The sequence below is a fragment of the Pongo abelii genome, chromosome X, assembly GCF_028885655.2.
Source record: "Pongo abelii isolate AG06213 chromosome X, NHGRI_mPonAbe1-v2.0_pri, whole genome shotgun sequence".
Classification (NCBI taxonomy): Eukaryota; Metazoa; Chordata; class Mammalia; order Primates; family Hominidae; genus Pongo; species Pongo abelii.
In genome coordinates this window covers 42,842,567-42,855,632 of record NC_072008.2, presented here as the reverse complement: position 1 = coordinate 42,855,632, position 13,066 = coordinate 42,842,567, and positions in this window count along the sequence as shown.

Sequence of the window (13,066 nt, the reverse complement as noted above, 5' to 3'; positions counted from 1 at the left end):
AAAACTTGCCACCAAAAAAAAGTCTAGGACCACACGATTCGCACCTGAATTCTATTAGACATTCCAAGAAGAATTAATACCAATCCTATTGACATGATTTCACAATAAGGAGAAAGAGGGAATCCATCCTAAATTATTCCATGAACCCAGCATCACCCTAATGCCAAAACCACGAAAGGACATAACAAAAAAAGAAAACTACAGACCAGTATCCCTGATGAATATAGATATATAAGTCCTTAACAAAATACTACCAACTATATACATATGTATACACACACACACACACACACACACACACAAATACCCCATGGAATACTATTCAGCCATAGAAAGAAACAAAATAATGGTATTAGCAGCAACCTGGATGGAATTGGAGACCATTATTCTAAGTGAAGTAACTCAGGAATGGAAAACCAAACATCATATGTTCTCACTCATAAGTGAGAGCTAAGATATGAGGACACAAAGGCATAGGAATGGTACAACGGACTTTGGGGACTTGGGGAAAAGGGTGTGCGGGGGGTGAGGGATAAGAGACTACAAATTGGGTATAGTGTATGCTGTTTGGGTGATGGGTACACCAAAATCTCATAAATCATCACTAAAGAGCTTAGTCATGTAACCAAACACCACCTATTTCCCAAAAACCTACGGAAATAAAAAATAAATAAATAAAATAAATAAAAACAACAAAAAAGACTTATTCGGGTTTTTTATTTTGTCTGTTTTGTTTGTTTACCAAAAACCATGGAGGCCAGAAGACAGTAGAATAATGGCTTTAACACCCTGAGAGAAAAGAACCTGTTTCTATGAATTGTTAGCATATAGTCCTCATTTTTTCTGTTGTGTTTTTGTTCATATTTATTCACAGAATCGTTTAGTCTATTCTTAATACTAAAGCTTTGTCTTTTATATCTGTAGCAAATATTTTCACCCAGCTTCTATGTTGTATTTAAACTTTGTTAGTGGTTTATTTTCTTGTACAGGAAGTTTTAATTTTGACATACTCTATTATATCAAACTTTCCCTTTCCAGCTTTGTGGTTTTCGTATTTTATGTAGGTTTTCTCAACTTTGTAATAACATCATTTTACCAAGAAGTAAGATTTTGCTGGATTTTCATCTGTTTTCCTTTTTAGGGGTCCTCAAATTCTGATCCAGATTCTCATTAGGAAGGCAGGGCCTGATAACTGAAAATTATGAAAGGTTTCTAGCAAATATCCACACATGAACACAAATAATACCGGGGATATCTGAATTAGACCAGTGGATTGCATCTCTCTCGTTGTGATATTGTATTATAGTTTTGGAACATGTTATTAGGGGAGGAGGTACACAGGATCTTTCTGTATTCTATCTTATGACTGCATACAAATCTACAACTAACCAAAAAAGTTTCTTAAAAGTTTAGAATATCCTCTTTTAAACCTTTAAGAGAGGATATTCTAAACTACCGTTTGGAAGACAATCCCCAAGGAGTAATTACAAAAATATCTTAGCAATGACAATTATCTCTGAAATAATCATATAGCCTTTAAAGGGCATTACTTAGAAGAGGAAACCTCTGATATATTAAAATGAATTCCTGACCTCACTTTTTTTTCAAGAAATTTCTTTCTTTCCTTCCCTAGCCAACTCCACAGATTTCTAACATTTTAAAAATATTGGACACTTTGCCAAGCTCTTCACATTTAATCTCATTCATACCTGACAGAAACTTCTAAGACAGGTATTACTTTTTTCCCTATTTGAAGAAACTAAGTCTCAGAGAGGTTAAATAAGTAACTTTAGGCACACGCAACTAGTCAGAAAGGATTTGCTTCCTCATTCTATCTTGGTTACACCTCTATTGGTCATCTTGCTTTCCATTTCCAAGGTGAAAACAATTGTCCTGTTTCATTTTCTCACTTATAAAATCTTATTCTTGTTTTTCCCTAGGGCTATACCAGTGGGAAGTTATAAGGTAAATACTTTTTTACTTATCAATGCTATATGTAGGTCCAAAAGTAATTATGAGAGATGCAATTTTCAAATTAAATAAGTAAGAAGCCTGAAAGTTTCCTGAACACGATGAAGGGGAGAATAAAATTGATTACTCATTTAAACAGCCCCTCTGGGGACACTACAATTGATGGGTTTCTATTGCCCCTTTCTCTAATACTTCCTTTCTTCTTGGCACAAGGATTTCATCACTTCAAAGGATGCTTTGGGCATTAAAAAGAGCTGAAGGAGTGTGTAGTCTGTAATGGAGATGAATTGAACATAACATACTTAGGTTATAAGATAATTTCCCCAGATCATGAGGTCTTTGAAATTTTGTGTTAGTATACCCACAAAAAGTTGCATTAAACTAAATACCCCTTTATATATTTTTAAGTTGACCTTTAAATTGCTTCATTATAATGTTAAACAAGTACGAAGAATATCTTTTACATTTGGACATTTTTAAACAAACTGTTACATCATTCTTAAAGGTATCCATTCCATTCTGTTACTATAGTGTTACTCATCATTTATTTGAAAAATCATTATGTGAACAAGCTCTTTTTTAACTGTCAGAAATTTTATACTATTTCCATATTTTACCTTTCAAAATCTTTTAATAACCTATTTTTTCTATGCAATAAATATACATATTTAAATTGAAATCTATTTTTTAAAAACTTCATTTGATCAAACAACATTACATATTAAAATTTTCTTCAGGGTTGAATTGTCATAACAATTATTATTAGAAATAATGATCAGAAACAACAAATACATTACAGATTTTGATAAACAATTATTAAAGAAAATTTATGCCCAGTATGCATTAGCTGTTTATCCTGATGCTCTCCCTTCCCCCATCCCCTGACAGGCCCCAGTGTGTTTTATTCCCCTCCCTGTGCCCACGTGTTCATATTGTTCAGCTCCCACTTATAAGTTAGAATATGCAATGTTTGGTTTTCTGTTCCTGCATTAGTTTGCTGAGGATAGTGGCTTCCAGCCTCATCCATGTCCCTATAAAGGACATGATCTCGTTTCTTTTTATGGCTGCATAGTATTCCATGGTGTATATGTACCATATTTTCTTTATCCAGTCTATCACTGATGGGCATTCGGGTTGATTCCATGTCTTTGCTATTGTAAACAGTGCTGCAGTGAACATACGCATGCATGTATGTTTATAATAGACTGATTTATATTCCTTTGGGTATATACCCAGTAATGGGATTGCTGGGTCAAATGGTATTTCTGGTTCTAGGTCTTTGAGGAATCACCACACTGTCTTCCACAATGGTTGAACTAATTTACATTCCCACCAACAGTGTGAAATTGCTGCTATTTTTCCACAGCCTTACAGCCTTGCCAGCATCTGTAGTTTCTTGAGTTTTCAATAATAGCCATTCTGAATGGCATGAGATGGTATCTCATTGTTGTTTTGATTTACATTTCTCTAATGATCAGGGATGTTGAGTTTTTTAATATGTTAAACAAAAGTATAATCTTAACAGAAATGTGCTTTTTAATGAATGGATGGCATTGCATTTATACAATTAATTTATGTATCTCCCAATGAGTGGTACTTATTCTTAGAATGAAATAATTCAACATGAACTCACTTTCTCTGATCTGTTTCTATAAACATAAACCCTGAGAAAATTTGTCACTTAAATAAAAGAATGAGAATGGATTTGTCATAAAACCATCACCTAGTTCTTAGAACTCATTCTAAGTTATATGACAACAAAATTCACATAGTGTTTTATCATCAAAAATTATTTTTAAAAACCTATCAGCTAGTACTGTGTTTATGTCCTTTAATTTATTGATAATAAAGAATTTGAAACTCCTGCGTTATAAATGATATTGTTACACAGTCTTAAAAGTCATTCACTTTCTCAACATTATTACCAGTACTTTAAATTACCCTTCAGTTGGTACTCAGAGGGGAGGTTGTTATACCCCAGGACAATGAGCCATAATAACATTTAGCATGAGGGCCTTTTTTCTCTAAGAAGGGATAAGGGGTATTGTGAAAGGGGAGGTGGGAAAGGGAACCAGCCTCAACTTCAGGCTTGTTCTTGGCAGACCACTTACATGAAAAGGAGCTCAATGAGGCTGAGGATCTGGAAATAATTTCCTAAAACTTTGCTGGAATTTTTAGTACCTCTCTCCCGCTGCAATAAACATATGTAAATTTGAAGACTACTGCTCAAGGTCACTATTGCCTAAAATTTTGAGGAAATTTCATAGTGTAGTATAGTGGAGACCATATTGGTTCAAATTCTGGCTCATCTACTTTCTAGCTATTTGATTTGGGGCACACATTACTTAACATTTCTGGGCTTCAGTTTCTTCATTTATAATAAGGAGACAAAAATGGCACAGATCTCACAGGACTATTATGTGGATTAACTGGATTAATATGTGTAAAGTACTTACAATAATGTTCACTATTATCATTATCATCACCATTACTATCACCATCATCACCATCCTAGCAATGTCCAGAGAGCTGAAAGAGAAAGGGAACAAAATATGGTTAAGAGGGAAGGAAGGAAAATGTCAGGGGTGTGTGTTTGTATGTGTTTATGTGCACAAGTACTATGATGTAGGTACATATTAGAATCTAGAAATAATTAGAAAAGTCAATTATTTGAATGCAAGATCCTTGAGGGTAGCTGATATTTATTGTCCCTATAACTCAACACCAGTTTTTCCCTTTCATATATCCTAGTACATTGCTATATCCATACAGACTCAATAAATATTTGATAATGGATCACAGAATAAAGAGCATTCTTTATTGCTGGCATGTTAGGTCACAAGATACAAAAAACAAATTGTTAGAGGTAGTGCAAGTCCATCCATCCACAGTCATGATCCTGGAAGACCAGAATCTCTCCTAAAACTGTTTTTCAGAATCCTCGCCTTTACTCCACTCCATTTATACTTGCTAATCCTATTTGTCTGACCTAAAAGCTGCATAATTTTTGAGCCCCAGTACAAAATGAAAATGAGGGCCTCCTGTTCAAAAAGTGTCTATAAAGATACTAAAAGATAAAGCCTTTTCCTTTCTTCTGCAGTTTCTTTCTTGATTTGCTAAGATTTTTTTTATCAGCCATTTAATGTGATTCTAAGCAAAGAAAAATTCAAATGTTAAACTATTGCATGAATTTTACTGTTCACTTTTATATTGTACAATGCTAGTTTTAACTGCAAGTATAGGAACATTTAATTCATATGTGGTATCACTAAAAACACCCAATATATATTTCATGGTTCATACATGCATATGTATTTTATTCTTACCAGAACAGTAGAAACACTGGAAAAATGAACTTAACTGTTTTTATTTCACTTCTTCATACACACACACATTCTACCAGCACTCTCTACCCTCAGCTTACTGGTGAGTTAGAAAGGTCTGAGAGAAAAGAAAAAATAACTATGGGTTGCTCATCATTTCCTTTTTTGTCATCATTTTCAGCGTAAGTGGTTGGCTAATACCAGAATAAAATGTGAATAAGAAATAATATAGTAGATTTTCCTGGCGATTTGTATTTCTTAGAACACAATTTCCTTCCTTCTGCATTCAAGGAAAGCTCTAATTCGAATAGAAAACATGGCCTCCTGGGGCTGTCAGTGTCCTGGCCTATTGGTCGTAAATGTAGCCTGCTTATCTTGTATTCACTCAGTCTCACTGAACTCCCATGGATAGCTAATCCACAGGAATTGGGGACTCATGTGCTATCATGAAAACTACATGTGAACAGGGACACCAGCAACGGCAGACACACACCTATCGTGCGTGCTTCTTCCCTGCTCACATGCATGCTCCTTCATCCATCAGACTTCACTAACAAAGTAAAAGAGATAAAATTACCAATAACTTCAAGACAGAGTCATCAAAGCATTAAATCAAGTTCAGGGCCCTTCTGAGCCCAGGCCCTGTGTGACTGCATTGATCACACACCCATAAAGGTGGCCCTGCTCCAAACTTTTCGGTTGTCACATTTCTTCCATGGATATGTGTTCAGTCTCACTGCTTATACACTTGACCGAAAAGAGCTTTCTTGTTAGGTAAATCCTGTGTAGTATCGATGCAAATCCACTACTAAGCAGCAAAATTTAGAGCTGCTAAAATCCCTTCATTAAAACCCTTTTTCTGGAGCTTTCAGCTGCCTCGAGACTTCCTGTGGCTATAAATTAGTGGTGAACACAGATACGTGCCTCCCAGATCTCCTTTTGTGGAAGGGTTTGTTGCCTAGCTCTCAGCTCCTTCAGGGTCTGCCTCCACTGCAAAAAGCCACCTCTCCCAAGGTTCTATCCTTCCTGGCCTTGGCTACATCCAATGACTGATCAAAATTGGGATATAAATACCCAGACATTTTGGTCCAATGGGAGTAGGGTTGCCAGACAAAGTATTGCATGGGATAAATATTGCATGGGACATACACATACTAAAAAGTTACTTGTGTTTTTTATCAAAAATTTGATTTAACTGGGTGTCCTGTATTTTATTTGCTAAATCAGGCAACCTCGATGGGCCCTGTGGTCCCCTAAGCCCCCTGTGGGGTCTGACAAGGCTTTCCCAGGTCTGCTTTGCTGTTCAACGTCTCCCTCTGCCTAATCCTGCTTCCTCCCTCTCCCTAATAAATACTTCTTATGCCAAATTCTATCTCCACTATGCTTCCAGAGAATCCAACATGCATCAACATTGAAATTTAAACCCAGATAAAGTCACCTTGTAATCTCTTGAGAAAGCTGTTCAGTCAAATCTGAGCATAAACCTAGGATCATTCACCAACTGCTAGTACCTAGCAGCTCCTAGGATAGATATTTAAACTGGAAAGACCCAGAAGAAAGGCTTCAGAATGAAGATAACAGATGTTACAATTTGAGTTTTTGGTTTTCACATCATTATGAATACATATTTATATGTATTATATATATACACACAGACACAAATGTACATATATTAATATATATACATATATAAATATATAGTTGTTTATTAATAACAATAATTAGAAATGGCTATTTAAATAAAAAATAATTTTAGACTAAAGCAATTGGTAATTGTACCATTACCAATTTCTTGAGATCTTAAAGAAAATCAGGCAGGAAATATAAATAAATGAAGATACATTATCTTAAAAACCAGGAATACGAACTGTTAAGTTTGTTTTTGGTTAAGAATCAATAAATGATGGTAATTAAGAATTTGGCTTCTGGAGTTTTACAGAGATGAATACATATTCTGACTTTGTCACTTACCTGCAAGACCTCTGGCAAGTTATAACTTTTTTAGCCTCAATGTCCTCATTTGTAAAATGATGATGATAATAATAATACTTGCTCCAGAAGGATGTCATGAAGTTTAAGAGAAATACAGCATATAAAACACTTAGCTCAAAGCTTTTCTCATAATATTTTTATTAATAATAATTTTTATTGTTAAAGGGAAAATCTTTCTTCATGCCTGGATCTTATTAGGCAATAACCATGAAGGGACCAAGTGTACTTTCTTGGCTAGGTTAACATTACATTTATCACCTTCATTTTTACATTGCAGAAGTCTTATTCCAGTAATGCAAATTCCCAATTCTAGCAAAAATGCCCAGACACATACTGAGTTAAAAAGGTATTAATATTACAATGGTTATTAAGTAGTGACAACTGTTTTTGTTATTTTTATTTTCTTCTCAATATACTTGTAGGAGCATTTGATAATGACAGAATATTAGTCTAGACAAGAAAATCAGCCGAATATAAATGATTAATTTCTAATAGTAACCTGCTAATAGACTAGGTTCTTGTTTTCCTTTGGCAAAGACACATATTTTGCTACATTTAAATATTTATTAATTGCACAAATATAGTAGCTCATTTCCAGGGAAATAGTGACAAACAAGGTAGGCTGGGAGCTCCTAGTTAGTGTGAGTTGGCCACAGTGATTTTTAGAAAGGTCACATGAGAGGTTGCCAAACAAGGATTTGTCAAACTATGAAGGTGTCTTCTCACAGAAACATTGCAATTCTGATGGGTTTGTTACTATCTTCAGGATAGATTTCAAAAGTTTGCATATAGTATAAAGGTTTGAAAATTAATCCTCTTATGATTCTCCTAGAATCCCTTTGATGTGGTCTGGGGAGATACTGATATCCCTATATTAAGTCTGAAAAAACAGAAGTTAAGGAAAATTGTTACCTCAAGCAAGCTCCATTGGTCTTCTGATAGCAAGGTAACAGTCATACCCTATCCCAGTCTTTGCCCAACCTGCCTGGTCATAGGAAGCACTTGGTGTATTGCTTTTGGACATTCTTGGCTGACACCTATGAATTTGTATTTTTAACAAGTACATCAAGTGATTCTTCCATCGGACAAATTTGGGAAACCACTAACTTCTTCTGTATTCCATTTTGTTTTAATAAATAGCTCCCTTTGGCCTTCCAAATATTAGGCTCAAATTCAAGCCACCTCACCATCATAAAGAAAAGTCTTATGCATCTTAGTGACTACTTCTTATCAAACAGACTAAATTGAAAAAGGGAACAGAGAGGCAGTTGAATTTGCCAATAGAGTTCAGTGTTAACGAAATAGGCCTTTTAGACATCACTATAAATCCAAGAAAACATTTGTACTGAGAAGGAAAGTAGAGCCACCTTCACAAGCATTTACAGTGGGTAAGTACTTATGTATTTGTGATTTATTTGCTTATGCTTTCATTCACTCATTTATTCATTCATCTAACCAACATTTACTGGGCATTTACTCCACACCAAGCACGATACTGAGTATTGGAGAACAACACCAGACATATTAAAAGATACTTCTACTTTAAATTACTGCCAATGGCCAGCCGCATAAGATAGACAGGACATCTAGAGACATGTATCTCTAGAATTTTTCCTAAAGTGCTTATTAGCACTCTCGATCGTGGTGGCCAGAAAAGTGGAATTTATCAGAAGTACATGATTCTAGAATCTCTAGCTGCTTGTCTCAACTTGTTCTTTTTAAGAAATGTAATATGCTAAGACATTTATTGAATAAATATCTCTATTATACTATAAAGGGATTGTTTTCCAAGAAAATCAATCAAATGCTTTCATAACTTGTTACTAATAACACTAATATAGAATACTGGGTAAACTAGTTTGGATAACTTCCCAAAATAATTGGGTTTTCCAGGAACATTACAGAAGACAAACAGCAAGATCAATAAGTCCTGAGGTTGCAAGAGTCATTATTGATTTATGACCTTGCTTACTTCCCAGCAAAATAATTGCTATAGAGAAGTTGGTTCATGTTTACAAATCATAATAATCTTACGATAAAATCTCTCTTAGCCCAAAGTTTGAATACTGGAAAGAAAAAATAATTTTAAAAAGCTTATGCTTGTGTTGAAGCTTATAATTAGTAATACTTACAATTCATTGAGCACCTGCTTTATAGCACATGCTTTATATAAGTATAAATTTTTTAAATAATTAAGCAATCTTGCAAGAGTTATTGCTATCCTTATTTCATAGGCCAAGGAAACTGAAGTTCACAGATGTTAGGTAACTTGTCCAAGGTCACAGGAACCCAGAAAGTTGCAGAGCGAGGATTCAAACTCAATGTTTTTTTCCCGAGCTTTGACTCATCCAAAGATCACGTGGCTTGGCCTAGCGAGAGCTTAACAGACTTTAAGAAATGCAATGTGCATGGTAGATACAATAGGTCATTTGCATATTCATTACCTCATTGAGTTTTTACCTGGGAGTCGAATTCCCATCACCATTTCCAGAATACTGACATTCCTGTGAAGGTATATCTCAAGACAAAAACGTCAATCAGAGACCTACGAGAGCAGTACGCATGGTTTGGCCATAGAAAGTACTGATTTTAGTGTTGATTCAACATTCAATATTGATTAAAAACCCTTTCTGCCTAAGGATTTTCTTTAAAAAAATTATTCCTCTTTAGTTATGTACAATTTTGTATGGTTATTCTTTCTTGAGGGCCCACGGAGTTTTGCCTATTTTCTGTAACCACAGACAAGTCCTCTGGAACCCACTAATTCACAGCTGTAATTCTTGCAGCAGTTTGTATCCCAATTAGATAAGTAAGGAATTTGTATAGTTGACCTCATTTCACTGGTATGCAGCTGAGGTGCTAAGAAATTAGACAGTTTTCTGAAAGTCTGTGGCAAGAATGAACATAGAGGGAAATCTTTTATCTTCCTCTCTATTCAATAATGGAAGCCTTCACATTGCCAACAAATGTTTTACAGCCATTGTGATAGGAATGACATGAGAGACTAGAAGAAGAGAAGCTTCATGTGGTACCTATTCTCTAATCTTTTATCACTGATTGGTTGAATATAGGAAATTATACCCCTTCTATATTGTCCACAATCCAATGAAGCACAAGACTGCAAAGAACAAAAACTTGGAGATGGGTTGATTTCTCAGGTTCTACACTCTCCACTCCAATTTGGAGTTCTTGCCTTCCCTTTCTGCTATGTTTTAGGAACAGAAAGAGACCACAGATACCAAGGCCATGAATGGGACTTTAGAGAACTATTTTTCTGGGATTACCAGTGCTTTGTGCCAAGGTATGGACAGGACGGTAAGACAAACTATTCTATTACTTTTCACATATTTGTTTTACTCAAAGATGGAATGGTAAGTTGTCTGTCCTCCTTTAGACTTTAAGATCACTGAAGACAGAGATTGCATCTGTTTTACTCACCACTGTGATAGGAATGACACTATTATCTCAAATAGTGCCTGGCACATAATCATCAAATACATGTTGAATGATTGAATACATGAATAAGTTATCGTAGCTAGTATTACAAGCATTCCTCCCCGCCAAACCCCATGCCCTGGCCCGTGCCAGGATGAGTGATGAATGGGCAAAAATGAGAACTTTAATTTCCCAATTCTACCTTCACTCTACGGGAGAAGCAGCAGAATTGACTCCACACTGAATCCTCTTCTTGTTACCTCCACAGGAGGAAGGTGAAGCACTGTGCAGTTTATTTCAATTACCTAAAGTTGGATTTATCATGAAGCAAGTAAAACTCACACAGTTCCTTTCCAAGGCCATAGAAGAGGCATAAGCAATGTATTAACATTATGTATTTTGGAATAATTGCAAAATAAGATAGTTTAATCATGCTCTGCTAAAACCACTGACTCTTTTTATGACAATTTTCCATTCTGTCACATTTCTACTCATGTCAGGTAGCAATGGAGTGGGCGCAGACATTTCAGAGGGAAGTTGAGTTGGGCTTAATTTTAATTTGGAGTTAGCGAGATATATTTATGTGGGAGAGAGTCACTGTGTAGAGTTAAGCTATTGTTAGCCAATCAAGGGTGAGAATGGGTTCCAGAAATACTTCTGCCATCCATTGTGCCAACTAACCCAGAACTACTATGCCAATGCAGGGCCAAAGTTTTTATGAAATAAGAACACAAACTATAGTGTCCAGCATGGGAAATATAAAGATAGAGGAACAAAAACACACTAGAGGAAAGACTGAATTACCTTCTATTCTCTTTATAGAAAATGGTATTATAAAAAGGTTGCATACGAAGAGGAAATAAAGGAGTACACAGCCAAAATATAAAAAGAAAACTATTATAGAGATATGTAAGGCAGCTAATTTATAGTAATATTATGTTGTGTTTCAAGATTCTTTGGGGGTTGTGATGTTAATTTCTTAAAATTTATTCGATGCAATTTCTCAAGACATTTTACTTTCATATAGAACTTCACATTTATAAGTTTGAATTGTTTTTCTTAAAGAGGATCCTTCAAATTGTATCATCTTCAGGTCCCACAAAACCTAGATCTGTTTCTGGCTAACAATCCTTATCCCAAGTTAATGCACCCGTGTCAGGATTTACTCTGCAGCAATAGAAATTCAGCACTCTACTTCAAATACTTTCCCGTTCTTCATCAGTTTCTTTTATTCCTAGCTGTCTCTCCTACCTTCACTTGGCCACTACCCAGGGTTCCCGCTCCATCCAAAGATACTTAGGATGCTTTTATTAACATTATCAATGAGTATGGATGTTAATTATGGAAATTAAATACTAGTGTCAACAGTAATCAAATGAATCATACTCTACCGGTGTTTCATAATCTTTAGCAGAATTAAGTGGTATCTATTTCTTTTCTTTTCTTTTTTTTTTTTTTTTTTTTTTGAGACGGAGTCTCGCTCTATCGCCCAGGCTGGAGTGCAGTGGCGTGATCTCGGCTCACGCAAGCTCCGCCTCCTGGGTTCACGCCATTCTCCTGCCTCAGCCTCCCGAGTAGCTGGGACTACAGGCGCCCGCCACCACGCCTGGCTAATTTTTTGTATTTTTAGTAGAGACGGGGTTTCACTGTGTTAGCCAGGATGCTTTCAATCTCCTGACCTTGTAATCCACCTGCCTCGGCCTCTGAAAGTGCTGGGATTACAGGCGTGAGCCACCGCGTCCAGCCAGTGGTATCTACTTCTATGGTTGAAGAATAAGTATATGTGTACCGTGAAATATTTGTTTGAGAAATATGAAGGTATAGTGTTTCAGGTACATTGTGAATTAATGGGAAGAAAAAACTAAATACACAGACAGACATATATACACTTAAGATAAAAGTTTTCAATAATTTTACCAACTATATAGAATGAGGTGACTGTGCAGAGTATGAGCAGATGTAATATATCTTCACATGGCTTTCCTGTCATGCCTGGCTTTTCTACAGAATACGAAACTGCCTATGTCATTCTCCGTGCAGGTAGAGTTCTCCAGAATTGAGAAATAATCCAGATCTCACTATACCACTTCCTTCTGAATTCATGGACTTACATTATCATTCTGGAAGAAGTGACACCAACTACTCTATTTAAGAAATTGTTGACAAGCATGAGCTTTTCTTGGTGTGCTGAATATTTTCCATCGTCTGTCTCAAATCCACTCTGGCCTTCCACACCCTTCTCTGCACTCCAGGAAACTGACCTGTATGAATTCTGTCAACAGGCTTCATTGCCTGGCTTCTGGTTGGCTTCAACCAATGAGAGACACTGGCTGAGACGGAAAGAT